This window comes from Myxine glutinosa, chromosome 8 (genome assembly GCF_964187855.1).
Source record: "Myxine glutinosa chromosome 8, kmMyxGlut1.1, whole genome shotgun sequence".
Lineage (NCBI taxonomy): Eukaryota > Metazoa > Chordata > Myxini > Myxiniformes > Myxinidae > Myxine > Myxine glutinosa.
This window is the reverse complement of record NC_136268.1, coordinates 84,287,612-84,303,665: the sequence shown is the minus strand read 5'-3', so window position 1 is coordinate 84,303,665 and position 16,054 is coordinate 84,287,612. Positions and strand designations below refer to the sequence as shown.

Below are 16,054 nucleotides of genomic sequence, written 5' to 3'. Positions count from 1 at the left end.
CATAATGAACCTGACTATATGTGCATTCCAGAAGTTTGGTACGATTTCACAAAAGTTTGAGAAAGTAGTTCAGTGAAAACACAACACAAGACAACACAACACAGGACAGGACAGACACTGCACAGATATATATATATATATTTATATATATATGTATATATATATATATATATATATATATATATATATATATATATTTATATATATATATATATATAGTTGCGGTTTTGAGTTTTGTATAATAAAGGTTAAATTTTCCCCTCATAGTTAGTCACACAAACAATACGTAGCCTCGCGATAATGCAGTTATCTTTTAGTATTTGTGAGCATAGGACTTTTCCTATGTTAGTTTTGCGTTGAGTAGAGTAAGGAGAATAGGTCCTTTCATCGCTTCCATTGTCCTATCCCGCTTCCCTAGCCTCATGCCTCTTTGTACTGCCTTTGATTCATTTTGGCACGAATTAACATGAGGCAGGCCTAGGAGGGTCGGTGCGGGACCGAGTGAGGGCGGCAGAGAACCTGACGGTAAGCGCGAGCCGCCAATCAGGGCTCACAGGGTGTGGCGGCAGCACTGCATCACAGGGCGTGGTTGGAAGGTTCGAGAAGGTTCGAGAAGGTTCGGGGCGTACCGATATAAGCCGTTGCGCAAAGCCACCAGCAGAAGAGTTCAAGGAGAGTGCGGTTGGCAGAGGAGTTTGAGCAGCAATTGAGGTACAAGGACTGAGTTGGCATTGAGTGGAGAAAGACGCGCATGAACCAGGATATGCGCTCATATGAAAGTGAGGCCCGGTTGAGCTTGAATTCGAGCCGTGTATAGTGCACTGAGTTACGCGAGTGATAACGTGCTGTGTAACCGCCAGCCGCGCTGAGAGACGCGTACTTTGCCTTCCTACCTCATCGGCTGCCGTTTGTTCGGGAGACGCGCTACGAGGATCCTTCCACCGCCTGTGTGCCTTCTTCACGGGAGGTGCTGGGACCGTGAAGAGCCGGACTGGGCCGTTCCTGGACGACCACGTCAGCGCGTTTTGGCCTGAACAGCATCCTGCCTGCAATTCCCTGTGTGAGTGTGACGGGCCCGAGTCTGGGCGTTAAGAATAAGACTGTTTAAGTTCTGCTCTGTGTCTCTGCTTCTACCGATCATTGTACATAATATTGGGAATAATAATTAAACCTGTGTTCTTCCTTCCATCCGATTGTTCTTGTGTTTTCCATCATTGACCAAGCGTGGTACGAATAGAACCGCTCTAATCGGGGTCCAATATCACGGTGACTGCATGGACCACGTGGTACGCAATCTGCTCGGTGTACTCAAATTACACGTGGCTCGTGCGAGGCTTGGTTCCCCGCTTCCATGGCAGCGCAGGTATTTAAGTACGAGCGAGACTTGGTCCCGAAACCCTACCTTGCGTTTGCCCGGAAGAGGCGTTTCAAGTCTCTCGGTTACGCCAGGCCCAGAAAGAACAAGGGGCTTAATCCCCTCTTGGTAAGGGTAAGAAGGGCGGCAGAAAACCGTAACATTTGGTAGTCAAGGGTGGGGATTTGGAACCCTGGACAAAATTTTTGGACACCAAATTTACAAATTGGCCGTAACATTTGGTGTCGGGGAGTGAGATTGGACCTGGAGTGCGCTTCACGCACTCAAAATTACGAGTGGACTAAATTTAGTAGTAAAAACCAAATTTTATTCGTACCATGGCTAGTCAAGGTGGTCGAATGCCGGTGGGGGTAGATGAAGAGGAGAAATTAATGACCCAGGGCCAACAGGGACAGTTGGTAGTGGAGGAAAAAGAAAAGGGTGCGGCAGCTGGTAACGAAAATGGCGGCGCCTCACACATGGCGGCGGAGGCCAAACCGGTTGTGCAAGTGAGTTTTAAAGACATGCAATTATTCACGACTCAAGTGTTAGCGCTCATAAAAGAATGGGGTGAAGACATGAGCAAAATATTTGATAGGGGGGAGGACATAAGGCGCGGGTTGAGCGAGGAGGTTGCATTGGGACACGATGAGGTGACGCGGTGTGAGGGGCACGTGGAGAGCGAGCTTGGGCAGAGCGCAGCTAAGTTGACCGGGGGTATGGAAATCACGACACGGGGTGTAAAAAAGCCGACGGCCGCCGAATTGGACAAGGACATTTTATGCGCGCCGGCGGTCGTCGAAGAAATGATTATAATTGAAATTGAGGAGACGGGAGAAATAGGAGATAAATCGCTGGAGGTAGAAATGGAATCCGTGCAAAGTTTGCATTTGCATCGTGATGTCGGGCTTGCTAACTCAATAAAAAGTTTGCAGGTGCTGACGGGAAAAGAGGTCCCCAAGGTGAGTAGAATTAATGGCGCGAGTGTGTATGGCGCGAATGGGTTTTTGGCACGTTTGGGACATGGACGAAACCCGGGTGGTTGTGGAAGGTCCATTGTGCGGTGTACGAGGGCGACTGGCGCGCGTGTGAGAGAAAATTGTGCACCGGAGCGTGAGTGTGTGTGAGAAAAGTGTGTTACAGAGTGTGAGGGAGAATGCACACCAGACTGTGTGTGGGAAGCGTGTGTAACAGGAGAGTGTGTTACAGAGTGTGCGAAGGAGTGCACACCCGAGAGTGGGGAAAAAGAGTGTATGATGATTGGGTGTGTACCAGGAGAGAGCACACCCATGGGTGTTACAGAGTGTGTAACGGATTGCGTAGAAGGTATGAGTGTGCCTAGGTGTGCAGGTGCGAGTACGGTGTGTGAGGGAGAATGCACACCAGAGAATGTGGAAGGAGAGTGTGCAGTAACAGAATGTATGGGCGGCGCAGGGATGCCTGTGCGAGTGTGGAGTAGGTCGCGAGTGGTGAGAACGTGGCTCAAGCATCGACACCGACCGGGGTAGCGTTTAGCGCGACGGATAGCCAACGTGAGCCCTCGGTGAGTTGTTTGCGGCAGGGACCGGCGGGGATCGATGCCACGGCCGTGTCACAAGGACCGACGTGCACGATTCGTGCCGGGCACCGCCCTGTATGGTTGGTGCCGCGCCGTGGCGGCAAAGGCAATTGGCGAGGTTCAAGGGGAGGTAGGAGAGTTCGGAGCCGCGCACCTTTGCGGGTGAGATGCTCCGAACGTGGGCGGTTGGGCCATCGTGCGTGGGACAGCGAGGCCCCGCGCAGAGATGGGGCCCTGAACCTCGGCCCATCCATGCCTCCTCCCCTGGATCAAAAATGCCGGACGGACCCAACCTACAGTAGACTAACCACCCGCATGGATCGCTCGGCCTCTCGATGTCGAGCTGTGATGACGACGTATTCCCACACGGAGAGGCTCAAGTGTAGCGGACTGATGGCAATAGTGTACCCTACGTGGAGGAATGGTAGTTTCACCATTCCTCACACGGACCAGGGCCCATGAGCATTAGATTAGGGGGATGGCAGTGACCGGCACATGGAGGGGCCAGGAATGGTTACCTCCATGGGGCACCGAAGCTAGCCGAGGGAGGGCGAGGATAATTGATAGGGAATTAGAAGGCAGACTGTAGAAGACATGAGATTTAAGTCGGGACATCTGAACTATAGTGGGGACGTAGATACTTTAGATGGATGATAATGACGAAGGGAGTGCTTAGTTTAACGAGATGACGAGGAAAGCATGAGTTTTAGGGGAAAAGCAGATAGATAGATGATGCTGTGTGGTTGGTGAGGAATTGTGTGAGGAATTGTGAGTAAGACAAATGGAGTTGTGTTGAAGTGTATGGAAAGTGGTGTGTGAGCACGAAAGGTGTGCGAGAAAAGTGGGGAGTAAAATAAATGGAGTGTGAGAATATTTGGTGTGGAATGCTTGGTGCAAAGGAGTGAATGGGGGGAGATGGACCCATTCACGGAAGCCCGGGGGGTAGTGTAAACCCAGGTAGAGGGCATAGGCAAAATTTGTACGGATTTTGACCTGTGGTGCAGGTAGTAGCAAAGTAGTGCTTTGTAGTGTGCATGAGTCAGTGAAATGGCTGGGCGTGTGGTTTAATTGGTGTGTATGGTTATTGGGGCACTCCGCCACTGGTAGTTTGTCGACCAGGTGAGGCCACAGGTAGGCTCTGGGAGCCAGTTAGGGTAGTTGTGAGTTGTTGAGTGGGGCCTGAGGATCCAAAGGAACGACCCGGGTTGCCCAATGCCAAGGTGGGCATCAGGGGGTAAAGAGCCAGGAGGGGCCTTCCCCAGTTTAGGTAGTCGCAGGAGCAGGTAAGCTCGGGTGGCGACTTCAGTGGGGGAGGTGCGCAGGTAGGTAGACCTGCTAGTGGAGCCACACGACCCAGCCCCGAAATTGTACAAGGGCACAGAGAAAAAATTGGGGAGTGAGACCCAAATTCGGATGGCATCACAGGGTGGGCAATGGGAATTCGGTTTTTAGAACCACATAGTTTAAAGATGGCCGATTGGCAGGGCATGCCCCCGGGTAGTTTAAAAGTAAATGTCATTAGAGTAGTTAGGAAGAGAAATCCCCTTCGCGCCATCTTCAGCCATTCACCAAAGAGGACGAAGCTCCACATCAGGACCAAGTGAACTGTTTGAGTGTAAGATGCATCATGACGTAATGGGACATTGTGGTTGTTCCATTCCTTCCTTCCTGGGAGGGATTGGGAGACGAATTTGGATTAGAGGGGGATATGGGAGACAAGACGTAGAGACGAATTTGTAAATACAAGGAAGGGCTAGGGTAGTGTAAGCTGACGTTGGGGGGTACGGACGGTTAGGGACGAGCCTGCTCCGCTCGCTCTTCCGCGCCCCTTGCGCTGCATTACCTTGTTTTGCTGTGTACCTTTATGCCCTTTCCGCTTTGCTGGTCGTGCTTTGTCTCTTCCCCCCACCCCAGGACCATTTTAGAGGTGGAACTGTGCAGCACCATCAACCGGTGCAGCATTCCTTGCTGCAACTTGCTACATCTGTGCAGCATCCCTGCTGCACTTTGCTACATCTGTGCAGCTGAACTGCGCAGCACTTTGCTGCCATATCCTGTTGTTGCAACTTTGCTGCACATGTGCAGCACTTTGCTGCCACAAACACTTTGCTGCACATTATACACTTATGGACCACAAGTTTTGTGGCCTTACACCTCTGCTGTGCAGCACCTTGCTGCAAATTCACCTTGCATCTTCGGACCACTTGTTTTGAGTGGCATCAATTTCACGCAGTCGGACCACATAGGGTTGGCCCTGCCTGGCAATGAAATAAAATGAAACATTCTTTGTGCATTTTTATTATGGTGTGCTAGGGACGAGAATATTTGTAAGTTTAATTAGCCCTGAAGAGCAGGAATCGCCTGTATGCCGGTCCGGGGGCTTGCCGGTTTGATATATGCACACAGAAGATGCAAGAAGAAAGATGCAAGAAGCAAGCAGCAAATATGACTTTTGAGTGTGTTTTTGTGCTTTGCTGTGCTTTCTCTCCCCTCCAATCTTTTCTTCAAAAAGGACAGGTCCTGGGTCATAGAATTGTAAATAAGTAAGTTTTAGTGCTTGTATATAAAATGCTGCCCACCGGCTCTATGCTTAGTTTGACAAATTCCGGATTCAGTTAATTGTGGGCGTGATTCTGTTGGAGTAGCTACTCAACGCAATAGGTGGGACATATTTAGTGTTTTAAAACTGTCGCATACACGGGTTAGAGTAAATGTTAGAGGGAACTACATCTACAGTCACGTGAAAAAGTAAGTACACCCCATGTAAAATTTTGACTTTTTCAACATATTTCAACATACAGCTATTTGATCTTCATTTCAACAATATTGATAGATAAAGGTGATATAATATAACAAATATCATGAAACATTTACATTTTGTAGTCCATTGTATAATTTAAATAAACATAAATGCAAATTTCGCATGTGGAAAAAGTACGTACGGTACACCCCTACATTTATCACTACTTCAAATACCTAAAATTAGAATCAGGTGCACCAGCTCAGGTGCAAATGATTAGAACATCGTCAGAGAGGATCTTGGAGGAACCTGTCTTATTTAAACCTCAGACATTTCGTTTGGTTTGGTCTTTGTTGTTGAAGTGTGCGGCGTCACCATGCCTAGATCAAAAGAGCTCTATGAGGCCTTCAGAAAGAAGGTTATAGATGCCTACGAGTCTAGGAAGGGATTTAAAAAGATCTCCAAACAATTTGAAATCAATCATTCGACTGTCCAGAAGATCATCTACAAGTGGAGAAGATTCCAAACAACTGCCAACTTGTTCAGGCCAGGCCGCCCCAGCAAGTTCAGCCCGAGAGCAGACCGCAAGATGCTGAAAGAAGTCTCTAAGAACCCCAGAATGTCATCACGGGACCTACAGGTAGCTCTTGCCACTGTTGATGTCAAAGTGTACGAGTCTACCATCAGAAAGCGGCTGCAAAAATTTGATCGACATGGGAGGTGTGCCAGGAGGAAACCTTTGCTGTCCAGAAAGAACATCAGGGCAAGACTAAAGTTTGCCAATGAACACCTCCGCAAAGACCAGCACTTCTGAAACAATGTGCTCTGGACAGATGAGTCAAAGGTAGAGCTATTTGGCCACAGTACCAGAAGACATGTTTGGCGAAAACCAAAGACAGCATTTGACCACAAGAACCTGATACCAACTGTAAAGCATGGTGGTAGAAATATTATGGTTTGGGGGCAGCTTTGCTGCATCAGGGCCGAGGCAGCTCACCATCATAGAATCCACTATGAATTATTCATTGTACCAGAGGGTGCTTGAGGATAATGTGAGGCCATCTGTCGGAAAGTTGAAGCTCAACCGAAGGTGTAACTTGCAACATGACCATGACCCTAAACATACCAGTAAAACCACCAAGGAATGGCTGAAAAGAAAGAAATGGAGGGTTCTGGAATGGCCAAGTCAAAGCCCGGATCTAAATCCCATCGAGATGTTGTGGGGGGATTTGAAACGAGCTGTGCATGCAAGAAATCCCTCAAACATCGCACAGCTGAAAGAATTCTGCATGGAGGAGTGGGCAAAATTTTCTCCCAATCGATGTCAGAGCCCCCCTTCCCACGCCGCCTTCCCCCAATCCCTCTCCCGCCCACACATTCCCGATGTCCCTGCTCTCAAATGTTGTGTTTATGTGCTTCCCCTTCTCTCCCCATCTTGTCTACCACTCCCCTTTTTATATACTTTGTTTGTTTGTCTCTTTGATTTCTTTTTGTGAAAAATGGTAGCTCTTTCACGAGCCTCGATTCTGTATACAAAGACAGTTATAAGAAACACCTACTTGAGGTTGTTTCTGCTAAAGGGGGCAATACCACCTATTAGACCCAAGGGTGTACTTACTTTTTCCACATGCAAAATTTGCACTTATGTTTATTTAAATTATACAATGGACTACAAAATGTAAATGTTTCATGATATTTGTTATATTATATCACCTTTATCTATCAATATTGTTGAAATGAAGATCAAATAGCTGTATGTTGAAATACGTTGAAAAAGTCAAAACTTCACATGGGGTGTACTTACTTTTTCACGTGACTGCATATGTCACATGTAAAAGTAAAAGTTAATTCCCAGATCTTTCTCAAAACCGGTCGTTCCAATTTTTGTAGGTTCGACTCGGGGACGAGTCTGACTATGGAGAGGGGTAGTGTTGCGGTTTTGAGTTTTGTATAATAAAGGTTAAATTTCCCCCTCATAGTTAGTCACACAAACAACACGTAGCCTCACGATAGTGCAATTATCTCTTAGTATTTGTGATCATAGGACTTTTCCTATGTTAGTTTTGCGTTGAGTAGAGTAAGGAGAATAGGTCCTTTCATCCCTTCCATTGTCCTATCCCGCCTCCCTAGCCTCCTGCCTCTTTGTACTGCCTTTGATTCATTTTGGCACGAATTAACACGAGGCAGGCCTAGGAGGGTCGGTGCGGAACCGAGTGAGGGTGGCAGAGAAGCTGACGGTAAGCGCGAGCCGCCAATCAGGGCTCACTGAGTGTGGTGGCAGCACTGCATCACAGGGCATGGTTGGAAGGTTCGAGAAGGTTCGAGAAGGTTCGGGGCATACCGATATAAGCCGTTGCGCAAAGCCACCAGCAGAAGAGTTCAAGGAGAGTGCGGTGAGCAGAGGAGTCCGAGCAGCAATTGAGGTACGAGGACTGAGTTGGCATTGAGTGGAGAAAGACGCACATGAACCAGGATACGCACTCATATGAAAGTGACGCTCGGTTGAGCTTGAAGCCGAGCCACGTATAGTGCATTGAGTTACGCGAGTGATAACGCGCTGTGTAACCGCCAGCCGCGCTGAGAGACGCGTACTTTGCCTTCCTACCTCATCGGCTGCCGTTTGTTCGGGAGACGCGCTACGAGGATCCTTCCACCGCCTGCGTGCCTTCTTCACGGGACGTGCTGGAACCGTGAAGAGCCGGACGGGGCCGTTCCTGGACGACCACGTCAGCGCGTTTTGGCCTGAACAGCATCCTGCCTGCAATTCCCTGTGTGAGTGTGACGGGCCCGAGTCTGGGCATTAAGAATAAGACTGTTTAAGTTCTGCTCTGTGTCTCTGCTTCTACCGATCATTGTACATAATATTGGGAATAATAATTAAAACTGTGTTCTTCCCTCCATTCAATTGTTCTTGTGTTTTCCATCATTGACTAAGCGTGATACGAATAGAACCGCTCTAATCGGGGTCCAATATCAACGGTGACTGCACAGACCACGTGGTACGCTATCCTCTCGGTGAACTCAAATTACACGTGGCTCGTGCGAAGCTTGGTTTCCCGCTTCCGTGGCGGCGCAGGTATTTAGGTACGAGCGAGACTTGGTCCCGAAACCCTACCTTGCGTTTGCCCGGAAGAGGCGTTTCAAGTCTCTCGGTTACGCCAGGCCCAGAAAGAACAAGGGGCTTAATCCCCCCTTGGTAAGGGTAAGAAGGGCGGCGGAAAACCGTAACAATATATATATGTGTCTGTGTGTGTGTCTGGTGTTATGTGTCTGTGCATGTTTGCGTGTGTGTGTGTGTGTGTGTGTGTGTGTGTGTGCATGTGCACGTGAGCTTGCGTGCGTGTACGTGCATGTATGTGTGAAGGTATACGTGTGTGTTTGTGTGTGTGTGTGTGTGTATGTGTATGTGTGTATATGTGTGTGTTTGTGTGTGTATGTCTTCGTGTGCGTTTGATTACATCGCAGTCTGATTCATTTGTGTTTTACCTGATTGGGAAATTCCCTGTTTGTTTGTAAGTGTCTGTATGCTCTTTGCAAGATGCATAGTTTACCATCATCAATTTCTTTTACAAGAACCTTATTGTCACCTGAAACACTTTCCGCAGTTATCCCACTTTGTATAATATAATTCATTGTTTTATAAGTACAAAGCACAATGAATATTGTACCTCTTTTATGTCTTTGTGACGTTTGCCTGGAGAACTGCTTGTGGTGTTTATCTATGCAGTTACCAAATGTAATTAACTCTGAATGAATGTTCTGATTTACAGCTCAAAACATTTCCTTTCTGTGGCTTTAGATAACAGAGATATTACATTATACCGCTGCAAATGATAGTCTCACGGGGGACTGGCAGGAGGGCCTTGAGGTATACACATTCACCTCTGACCTGTCTTGGCTCGGTTCGATTCCTGACCCAGCTATAAACTGTCGCTCTGGTGTTTCGCTGCAGGGGGGTCCATCAATGTGTTCACCATCCATCAGGAGGACATTAAGCCGGAGGACCTGCCTGCCAGAAATGCTTGTTGGTGGACATTGAAAATCCCACGGTATCCTTTTAGAAGAGTAGGTGAGTTATTGCAAGAATCTTCTACAGGTACTATTACAGCTACAGCTACTACTGGTACCTTTTCTTAAATAGCCCTAATTAATCGCATTTTCTTGTCGGGTCTGCCAAGGAAAGTTTTTGTCCCAAATCTTTCATGTACCAGATGGCCAGGCCTGACGTTTAGCTTGAGCTAATTTTGGCAGGAATTGGTATTTTGGTCAAGGTCCCAGTGATGATAACTGATCTGCTGTTTGCAAACAACACCGTTGAATCGTTAACGTCCACCAACTAATTTCCAGCAGACAGGACACCCAGCTTATCGTCCATCCAAGAGACACCCTAAATGTGAAAGATCAATCCGACAGTTTATAATTGGGTCGGGAATCTAACCCAGACTAGATAGGCCAAAGATAAGTGCGCAAACTCGGTGGCATCCGCACCGCACTGTGACACAGCTACAGTACACCCAGATATTTCAGCATCACACGGTTAAGTGTTCTCGAGTTACCATGTTGACAGGTAAACAAACAGATGCATAGACAACATACTCAAGGGTCTAACTTTTCCGTAGGGAGGTACCACTAAAAATACCGATTACTAATTGGTTGAAACTTAAATTTCTTGAATACCTATTCTTCTGCGAGGTTCTTCTTGAAGTATATTCTTCCGTTTGCATTGTGAATCAACTTTGAAAACACCTCCTTATTTTGATTCCCCTGGCATCTGATAAAATATTTAATTTAAGAACAAACAATCTAAAAAGGTTTTACTACCGGTATAGTTATGTTGCAAATCTTCTAAAGCCATGATCGTACGGATATTATGGCATTTCCTGCATTCTAACAGAAGACCCACCCGTTGGACTTACTCTGAAAGTGTCCTTATGGATTGAGACTTGTCCGTCCGTGCGTGCATCTGCAGCCATATCTCGGAGATGCATGGACCAATTTTGTTCATACTTGGCACAAAGACAATGCGTGATGGTATACATATGGACATCATTTTGTTTCGCAGTGTGATCAAAGATGGCCGACTGGCGGCCATTTTAGTTGTAAACGAGAATGGCATTCGGTAGAGCGCATACCTCTGCCAAGCTTAACCGTTTATGTTTTGTATCCACTGAAAGGCCGGATCTGGATTCGGACCTGAACCAAAATCTAATCGCCTTGTTCTTGTCACATAACCAACTCACCCCCCAAGTTTAGTCATGTCATCCATAACTTTTTGAAATATCATGCTAAAGTATATAGTGGGGTGGCTAAAGTCCAAATTTAAGTGATATCGTGACACACTGGCCCAAAGGACCAAATTTGGCACAGTTCTACTTTAGGACCATACAAAACTTTTAAGAGGGGGCTGCCCGATTTTTGAGGCCCAAGTCAAGGTCAGGTCAAGGTCAAAGGTCAAATTATGTGTCTGTCATGTTTTTGCAATATCCAGCTTATATATAACCTAAAAAACTTGGTCTTAGTCACATAACCAACATATTTAGTCAATGAATCCATTACTACTATGGGAAGTTCCACCAGGTGACGGCCATATAGGCAGTGGCGGCGCCAGGCTGTCCCCGACCTATGTATAATATGTCTTCATGTAAACGATGCCCTAAGGGAAGGGGCGACTACTGTTCTCATCAGAACCGTAGACACAGACGTGATTGTGATTCTGGTGGGAGTGTTTCATGATCTTGTGCAGCACCATCCAGGTATGCAACTATGGGTTGGCTTTGGTACTGGTAAACACTTCCGCTATTACCATGTCAACTCAATCTGCCAGGAACTTGGGGAAGACAAAGCTCGTGCTCTGCCGTTTTTCCATGCATTCTCTGGCTCTGATGTAACATCCCAATTCAGTGGTAAAGGCAAAAAGTCAGCTTGGAAGGCATGGAAAGCTTACCCGACAGCCACAGAAGGATTCACCATTACGTCCCTGACTGCGTTTGTTCCACAGGTGATTACATCTCCAGCATTCAATGTGATCGAGCGGTTTACCTGTATCATGTACGACAACACAACCCCACATGTCAATGTGAATGACCTTCGACAGGAGCTATTCCCAAGGAGAGTGAAGATGATGGAGAAGCTTCCTCCAACTCAGAACGCACTGCTCCAGCATGTAAATCGATGCCTGTACCAAGCCAGCATTTGGAGAGAGAGAGTCTAAAGCCCATCCTAGCTGCACCAAATCCAGATGGCTTTGGGTGGACCAAAGCAGATACCGGGTGGCGTCCAACCTGGACAACCCTGTCAGCTGCTGCTCTTAGTTGTGGAGAACTACTCAAGTGCGGATGTAAGGCGACACCCACTTGTTCAAAGAATTGCACGTGCAGGAACGCAGGACTGCCATGCACAGGACTGTGTCTCTGTCGCGGAAATTGTGAAGCATAAGTCATGCAGGCCGTGACCTCCTCTGTACTGGCCAATCCAGTATCCTCCCTCAGCGTATCGATGTACGTCAAAAACACCGATGCAAAAATGACCAACACATAATTTGACCTTTGACCTTCACCTGACCTTGAAATACAATATGGCAGCACCTGAGGATATTTTCCATAATACAAATGGATTCCTTGTCCTTAAAAATGATTATTTAGACACTGAGATAATGTTTCTATGACAGCTATGAGCTGGATATGGCAAAAACGTGACAAACACATAATTTGACCTTTGACCTTGACCTGACCTTGACCTGGGCCTCGAAAATCGGGCAGCCCCCTCTCAAAAGTTTTGTATGGTCCTAAAGTATAACTGTGCCAAATTTAGTGCTTTGGGCCAGCGTGTCACGATCATTTCCATAAGCCACTCCACTAATACCCATATATCGCTTTTCGCTCGATCTCTCAATGGTGAAGAATCACTTAAAAATTAAATAATTCTCGAATCCGAATCCATATTCAGATCTTCACCAAAATCGAATCTCTTTGTCCTTGTCACACACACAATCTCTCCATCAAGTTTCGTCCAAATCTGTCCATAATTTTTGAGATATCCTGCTATGTATCAGTTTTGGCCCTATCTCTCAATGGTGAAGAATCACTTGTATATTAAATAATTCTCATATCCGAATCCATATTCAGATCTTCACCAAAATCGAATCTATTTGTCCTTGTCACACACACAATCTCTCCATCAAGTTTCGTCCAAATCTGTCCATAATTTTTGAGATATCCTGCTATGTATCAGTTTTGGCCCTATCTCTCAATGGTGAAGAATCACTTGAATATTAAATAATTCTCATATCCGAATCCATATTCAGATCTTCACCAAAATCGAATCTATTTGTCCTTGTCACACACACAATCTCTCCATCAAGTTTCGTCCAAATCTGTCCATAATTTTTGAGATATCCTGCTATGTATCAGTTTTGGCCCTATCTCTCAATGGTGAAGAATCACTTGTATATTAAATAATTCTCGTATCCGAATCCATATTCAGATCTTCACCATAATTTAATAGATTGGTCCTTGTCACACACACAACCTCTCCACCACGTTTTGTCCAAATGGTCCACAACTTTTTGAGATATCCTGCTATGTATCGTTTTTAGCCCGATCTCCCAATGGTGAAGAATCACTTTTAAAATGCTATTAGCCGGATCCGAATCCGGATCTTCACCAAAATCTAATCATTTCGTCCTTGTCACATAGACTACCACTCTGCCAAATTTTGTTTGAATCCGTCCACAACTTTTTGAGACATCTTGTTCACAGACAAACAGACAGGGGTGAAAACGTAACCTCCATCCACCTACGGTGGCGGAGGTAAAAACACGATGTTGAACAAGTCCTCACCCATTTCTCGGACATGCATGGACCAATTTTGTTCAAACTTGGCACAAAGACAACACATGAGATTATACATAAGCAGAATATTTTCTTTTGTAATCCGACCAAAGATGGCCGACTGACGGCCTTTAACTCTGCAGAGCAAAATTACTAAATCTACGGGGCTACGACATTTTACGTGTTTTTCCCCTTGTTGTTGCTGCTTTTCGGATTCTTGTTTGCCTATTGTGTTGTTGCACGAGATGTGTGGGATGATATTGTGCCACCCAATATCCATCCTCCACACAATCGGCTATGACATTTTATGTCTTTTTCTCCTTGTTAATCATTGCAATTTTCTGGCAAAGTTTTGTCCAATATGGAATAATCAATCTTCCTGTTTTTGAGCTGTATAGCTTGGTCTCTCGTCTTGATCCAGCTATAAACTGTCATCATGGTAATTGTACATTGTAATGCCTCCAAAAATACCATATCACTTGCTTTCCGCAGTCATTTAGCGAGCAATTTGGCATTTAGCTAGGTTGCCGATGATAACTTGCCTACTCTTTGCTACAGATACAGTGGGATCTTTGACATCCACCAACCAATGCTGCCAGATGGGGCACCCAGTGTAACGCCCATCCGAGGAATGCCACACGCATTGATGACTCACTCGACATATGAAACATCTGGATGTCATTTTATAGCTGGGTCAAGATTCAAGATTCAAAATTCCGACTTTTTTCCTGGAAGTCCTCGCAGTGTCCATCTGTTTTTTTACCTCTCCCACCCACCCCCCTTCCGTTGCCTCCTCCCCCCAAGCCCACCCCTCCCACAGATCTCCCGATGTCCCTGCTTTCCATCCATCTTGTCTCCCACTCCCTTTATCATATGTTTTATGTGTCAGTTTGTCTTTTTGTGATCAATGTTAGCTCTTACACGAGCCTCGATCTTGTATACAAAAACAAACAAACAAACAAACAAAAAAAAACCCCAAGCTGGACAGCTCAGAGGTGAGAGGGCATTCCTCTAGTCTTGGCTATCTCCTCAGTCCCTTTGAAGAATCGGCGAATCATCATCAGCATCCTGAACAAACGACCATTTCCTGCACCAATGTGTAGGGTCACTTCATCAGCGGAACAGCCTCATCTCAGTAATGATGCAACCAGCGGGCTGGAGTCAGAAAAATGAATCCCAGTCCAATATGCATTGTGTACCAACCAACCTTCTCATATACCACCTCATATGCCATTTTAACCTCCTTGAGCGGATGGCTCATATTTCCGTGATGCTGCTCCAGATGCTACCTCACAACGACAGAAAGTTCAAGCAATAAGGAGGACTGAGATTATGTATTCACCCCTGTCTGTTTATCCGCCTGTTTGTTTGTTTGTCTGTGAGCAGGATATCTCAAAAAGTTAGGGACAGATTTGGACTAAATTTGGTGGACAGGTTGAATCTGTGACAAGGACGAATTGATTATATTTTGGTGAAGATCCGAATCTAGATAATACAACTTTTTAAGTGATTCGTCACCATTGAGAGATGGGACCAAAAACGATATACAGTGCCGATAGAAAGTCTACACCCCCTTTCAAATTTTTCACCTTTTGTTGCCTTATAGCCTGGAATTAAATTTCATTAAATCACACTTTTTCCACCATTATTTACACATCGCAACCCACAACTTCCAAGTGAAAAACAAATTCTACTAATTTCAGAAAATTCATCAAAAATACAAAACTAGAACATCTTGGTTGGATAAGTGTCCACCCCCCTTGAGTTAATACTTGGTTGAAGCACCTTTGACAGCAATTACGGCTGTGAGTCTGTTGTGATAGGTCTTACCAACTTTGCACACCTTGATTGGGCAATGTTTGCCAATTCTTCTGTACAAAACTGTTCAAGCTCAGTCAAGTTGAGTGGGGAGCGTTGATGGACAGAAATCTTTAAGTCATGCCACAGATTTTCGAATGTATTTAGGCCGGGACTATGACTGGACCACGCGAGGACTCAAGTATACTCAAGTATATTCAAGTATATTTTTGTTCCTTAGCCACTCCAGTGCAGCTTTGGCTGTGTGCTTCGGATCATTGTCGTACTGAAAGGTGAACTTCCATCCCAATTTCAGCTTTCTTGCAGAGGGCAGCAGGTTTTCTGAGGATTTTTCTGTGTTTTGCTACATCCATTTTCCCTTCTGTCCCTGCTGATTAGAAACATCCCCATAACATGATGCTTCCACCACCATGCTTCACAGTAGGGATAGTGCTATTTGGGTGACGTGCTGTGTTAGGTTTGCACCAATCATACGGTTTTGCATTTAAACCAAAAAGTTCCATCTTGGTTTTGCCAGATCACAAAATGTTTTGCCACATGGCTTCAGAATCTCCAGAGTGGATTTTTCATACCTCAAACAGAAATCAAGATGGACTTTTTTTGAGTAATGGCTTCCTTCTTGCCACACTACCATAAGGTCCAGGCTTATGGAGTGTTTGGGATATTGTTGTCAAATGCACACAGTGACCAGTCTTTGCCATAAAGGCCTGTAGCACTTTTATTTATTTTTTAAATACAGAATCGAGGCTCGTGTA

The 16,054-nt window shown here is 45.8% G+C and overlaps 1 protein-coding gene and 1 long non-coding RNA gene across 2 annotated transcripts in view; one reads left to right on the top strand and one right to left on the bottom strand.

Moving 5' to 3' along the window:
* The window catches only part of LOC137432646 (uncharacterized), a 55,013-nt gene extending 39,901 nt beyond the window's left edge, over positions 1-15,112 (top strand). The window contains exons 2-3 of the long non-coding RNA XR_010985534.2: positions 9,605-9,721; positions 14,040-15,112. This is a non-coding gene — a long non-coding RNA (uncharacterized LOC137432646). The remainder of the gene's footprint in view (positions 1-9,604; positions 9,722-14,039) is intronic.
* Positions 1-16,054, bottom strand: part of LOC137432649 (F-box only protein 25) — a 742,106-nt gene that overhangs the window by 301,661 nt on the left and 424,391 nt on the right. The gene's annotated exons all lie outside the window — the stretch shown is intronic.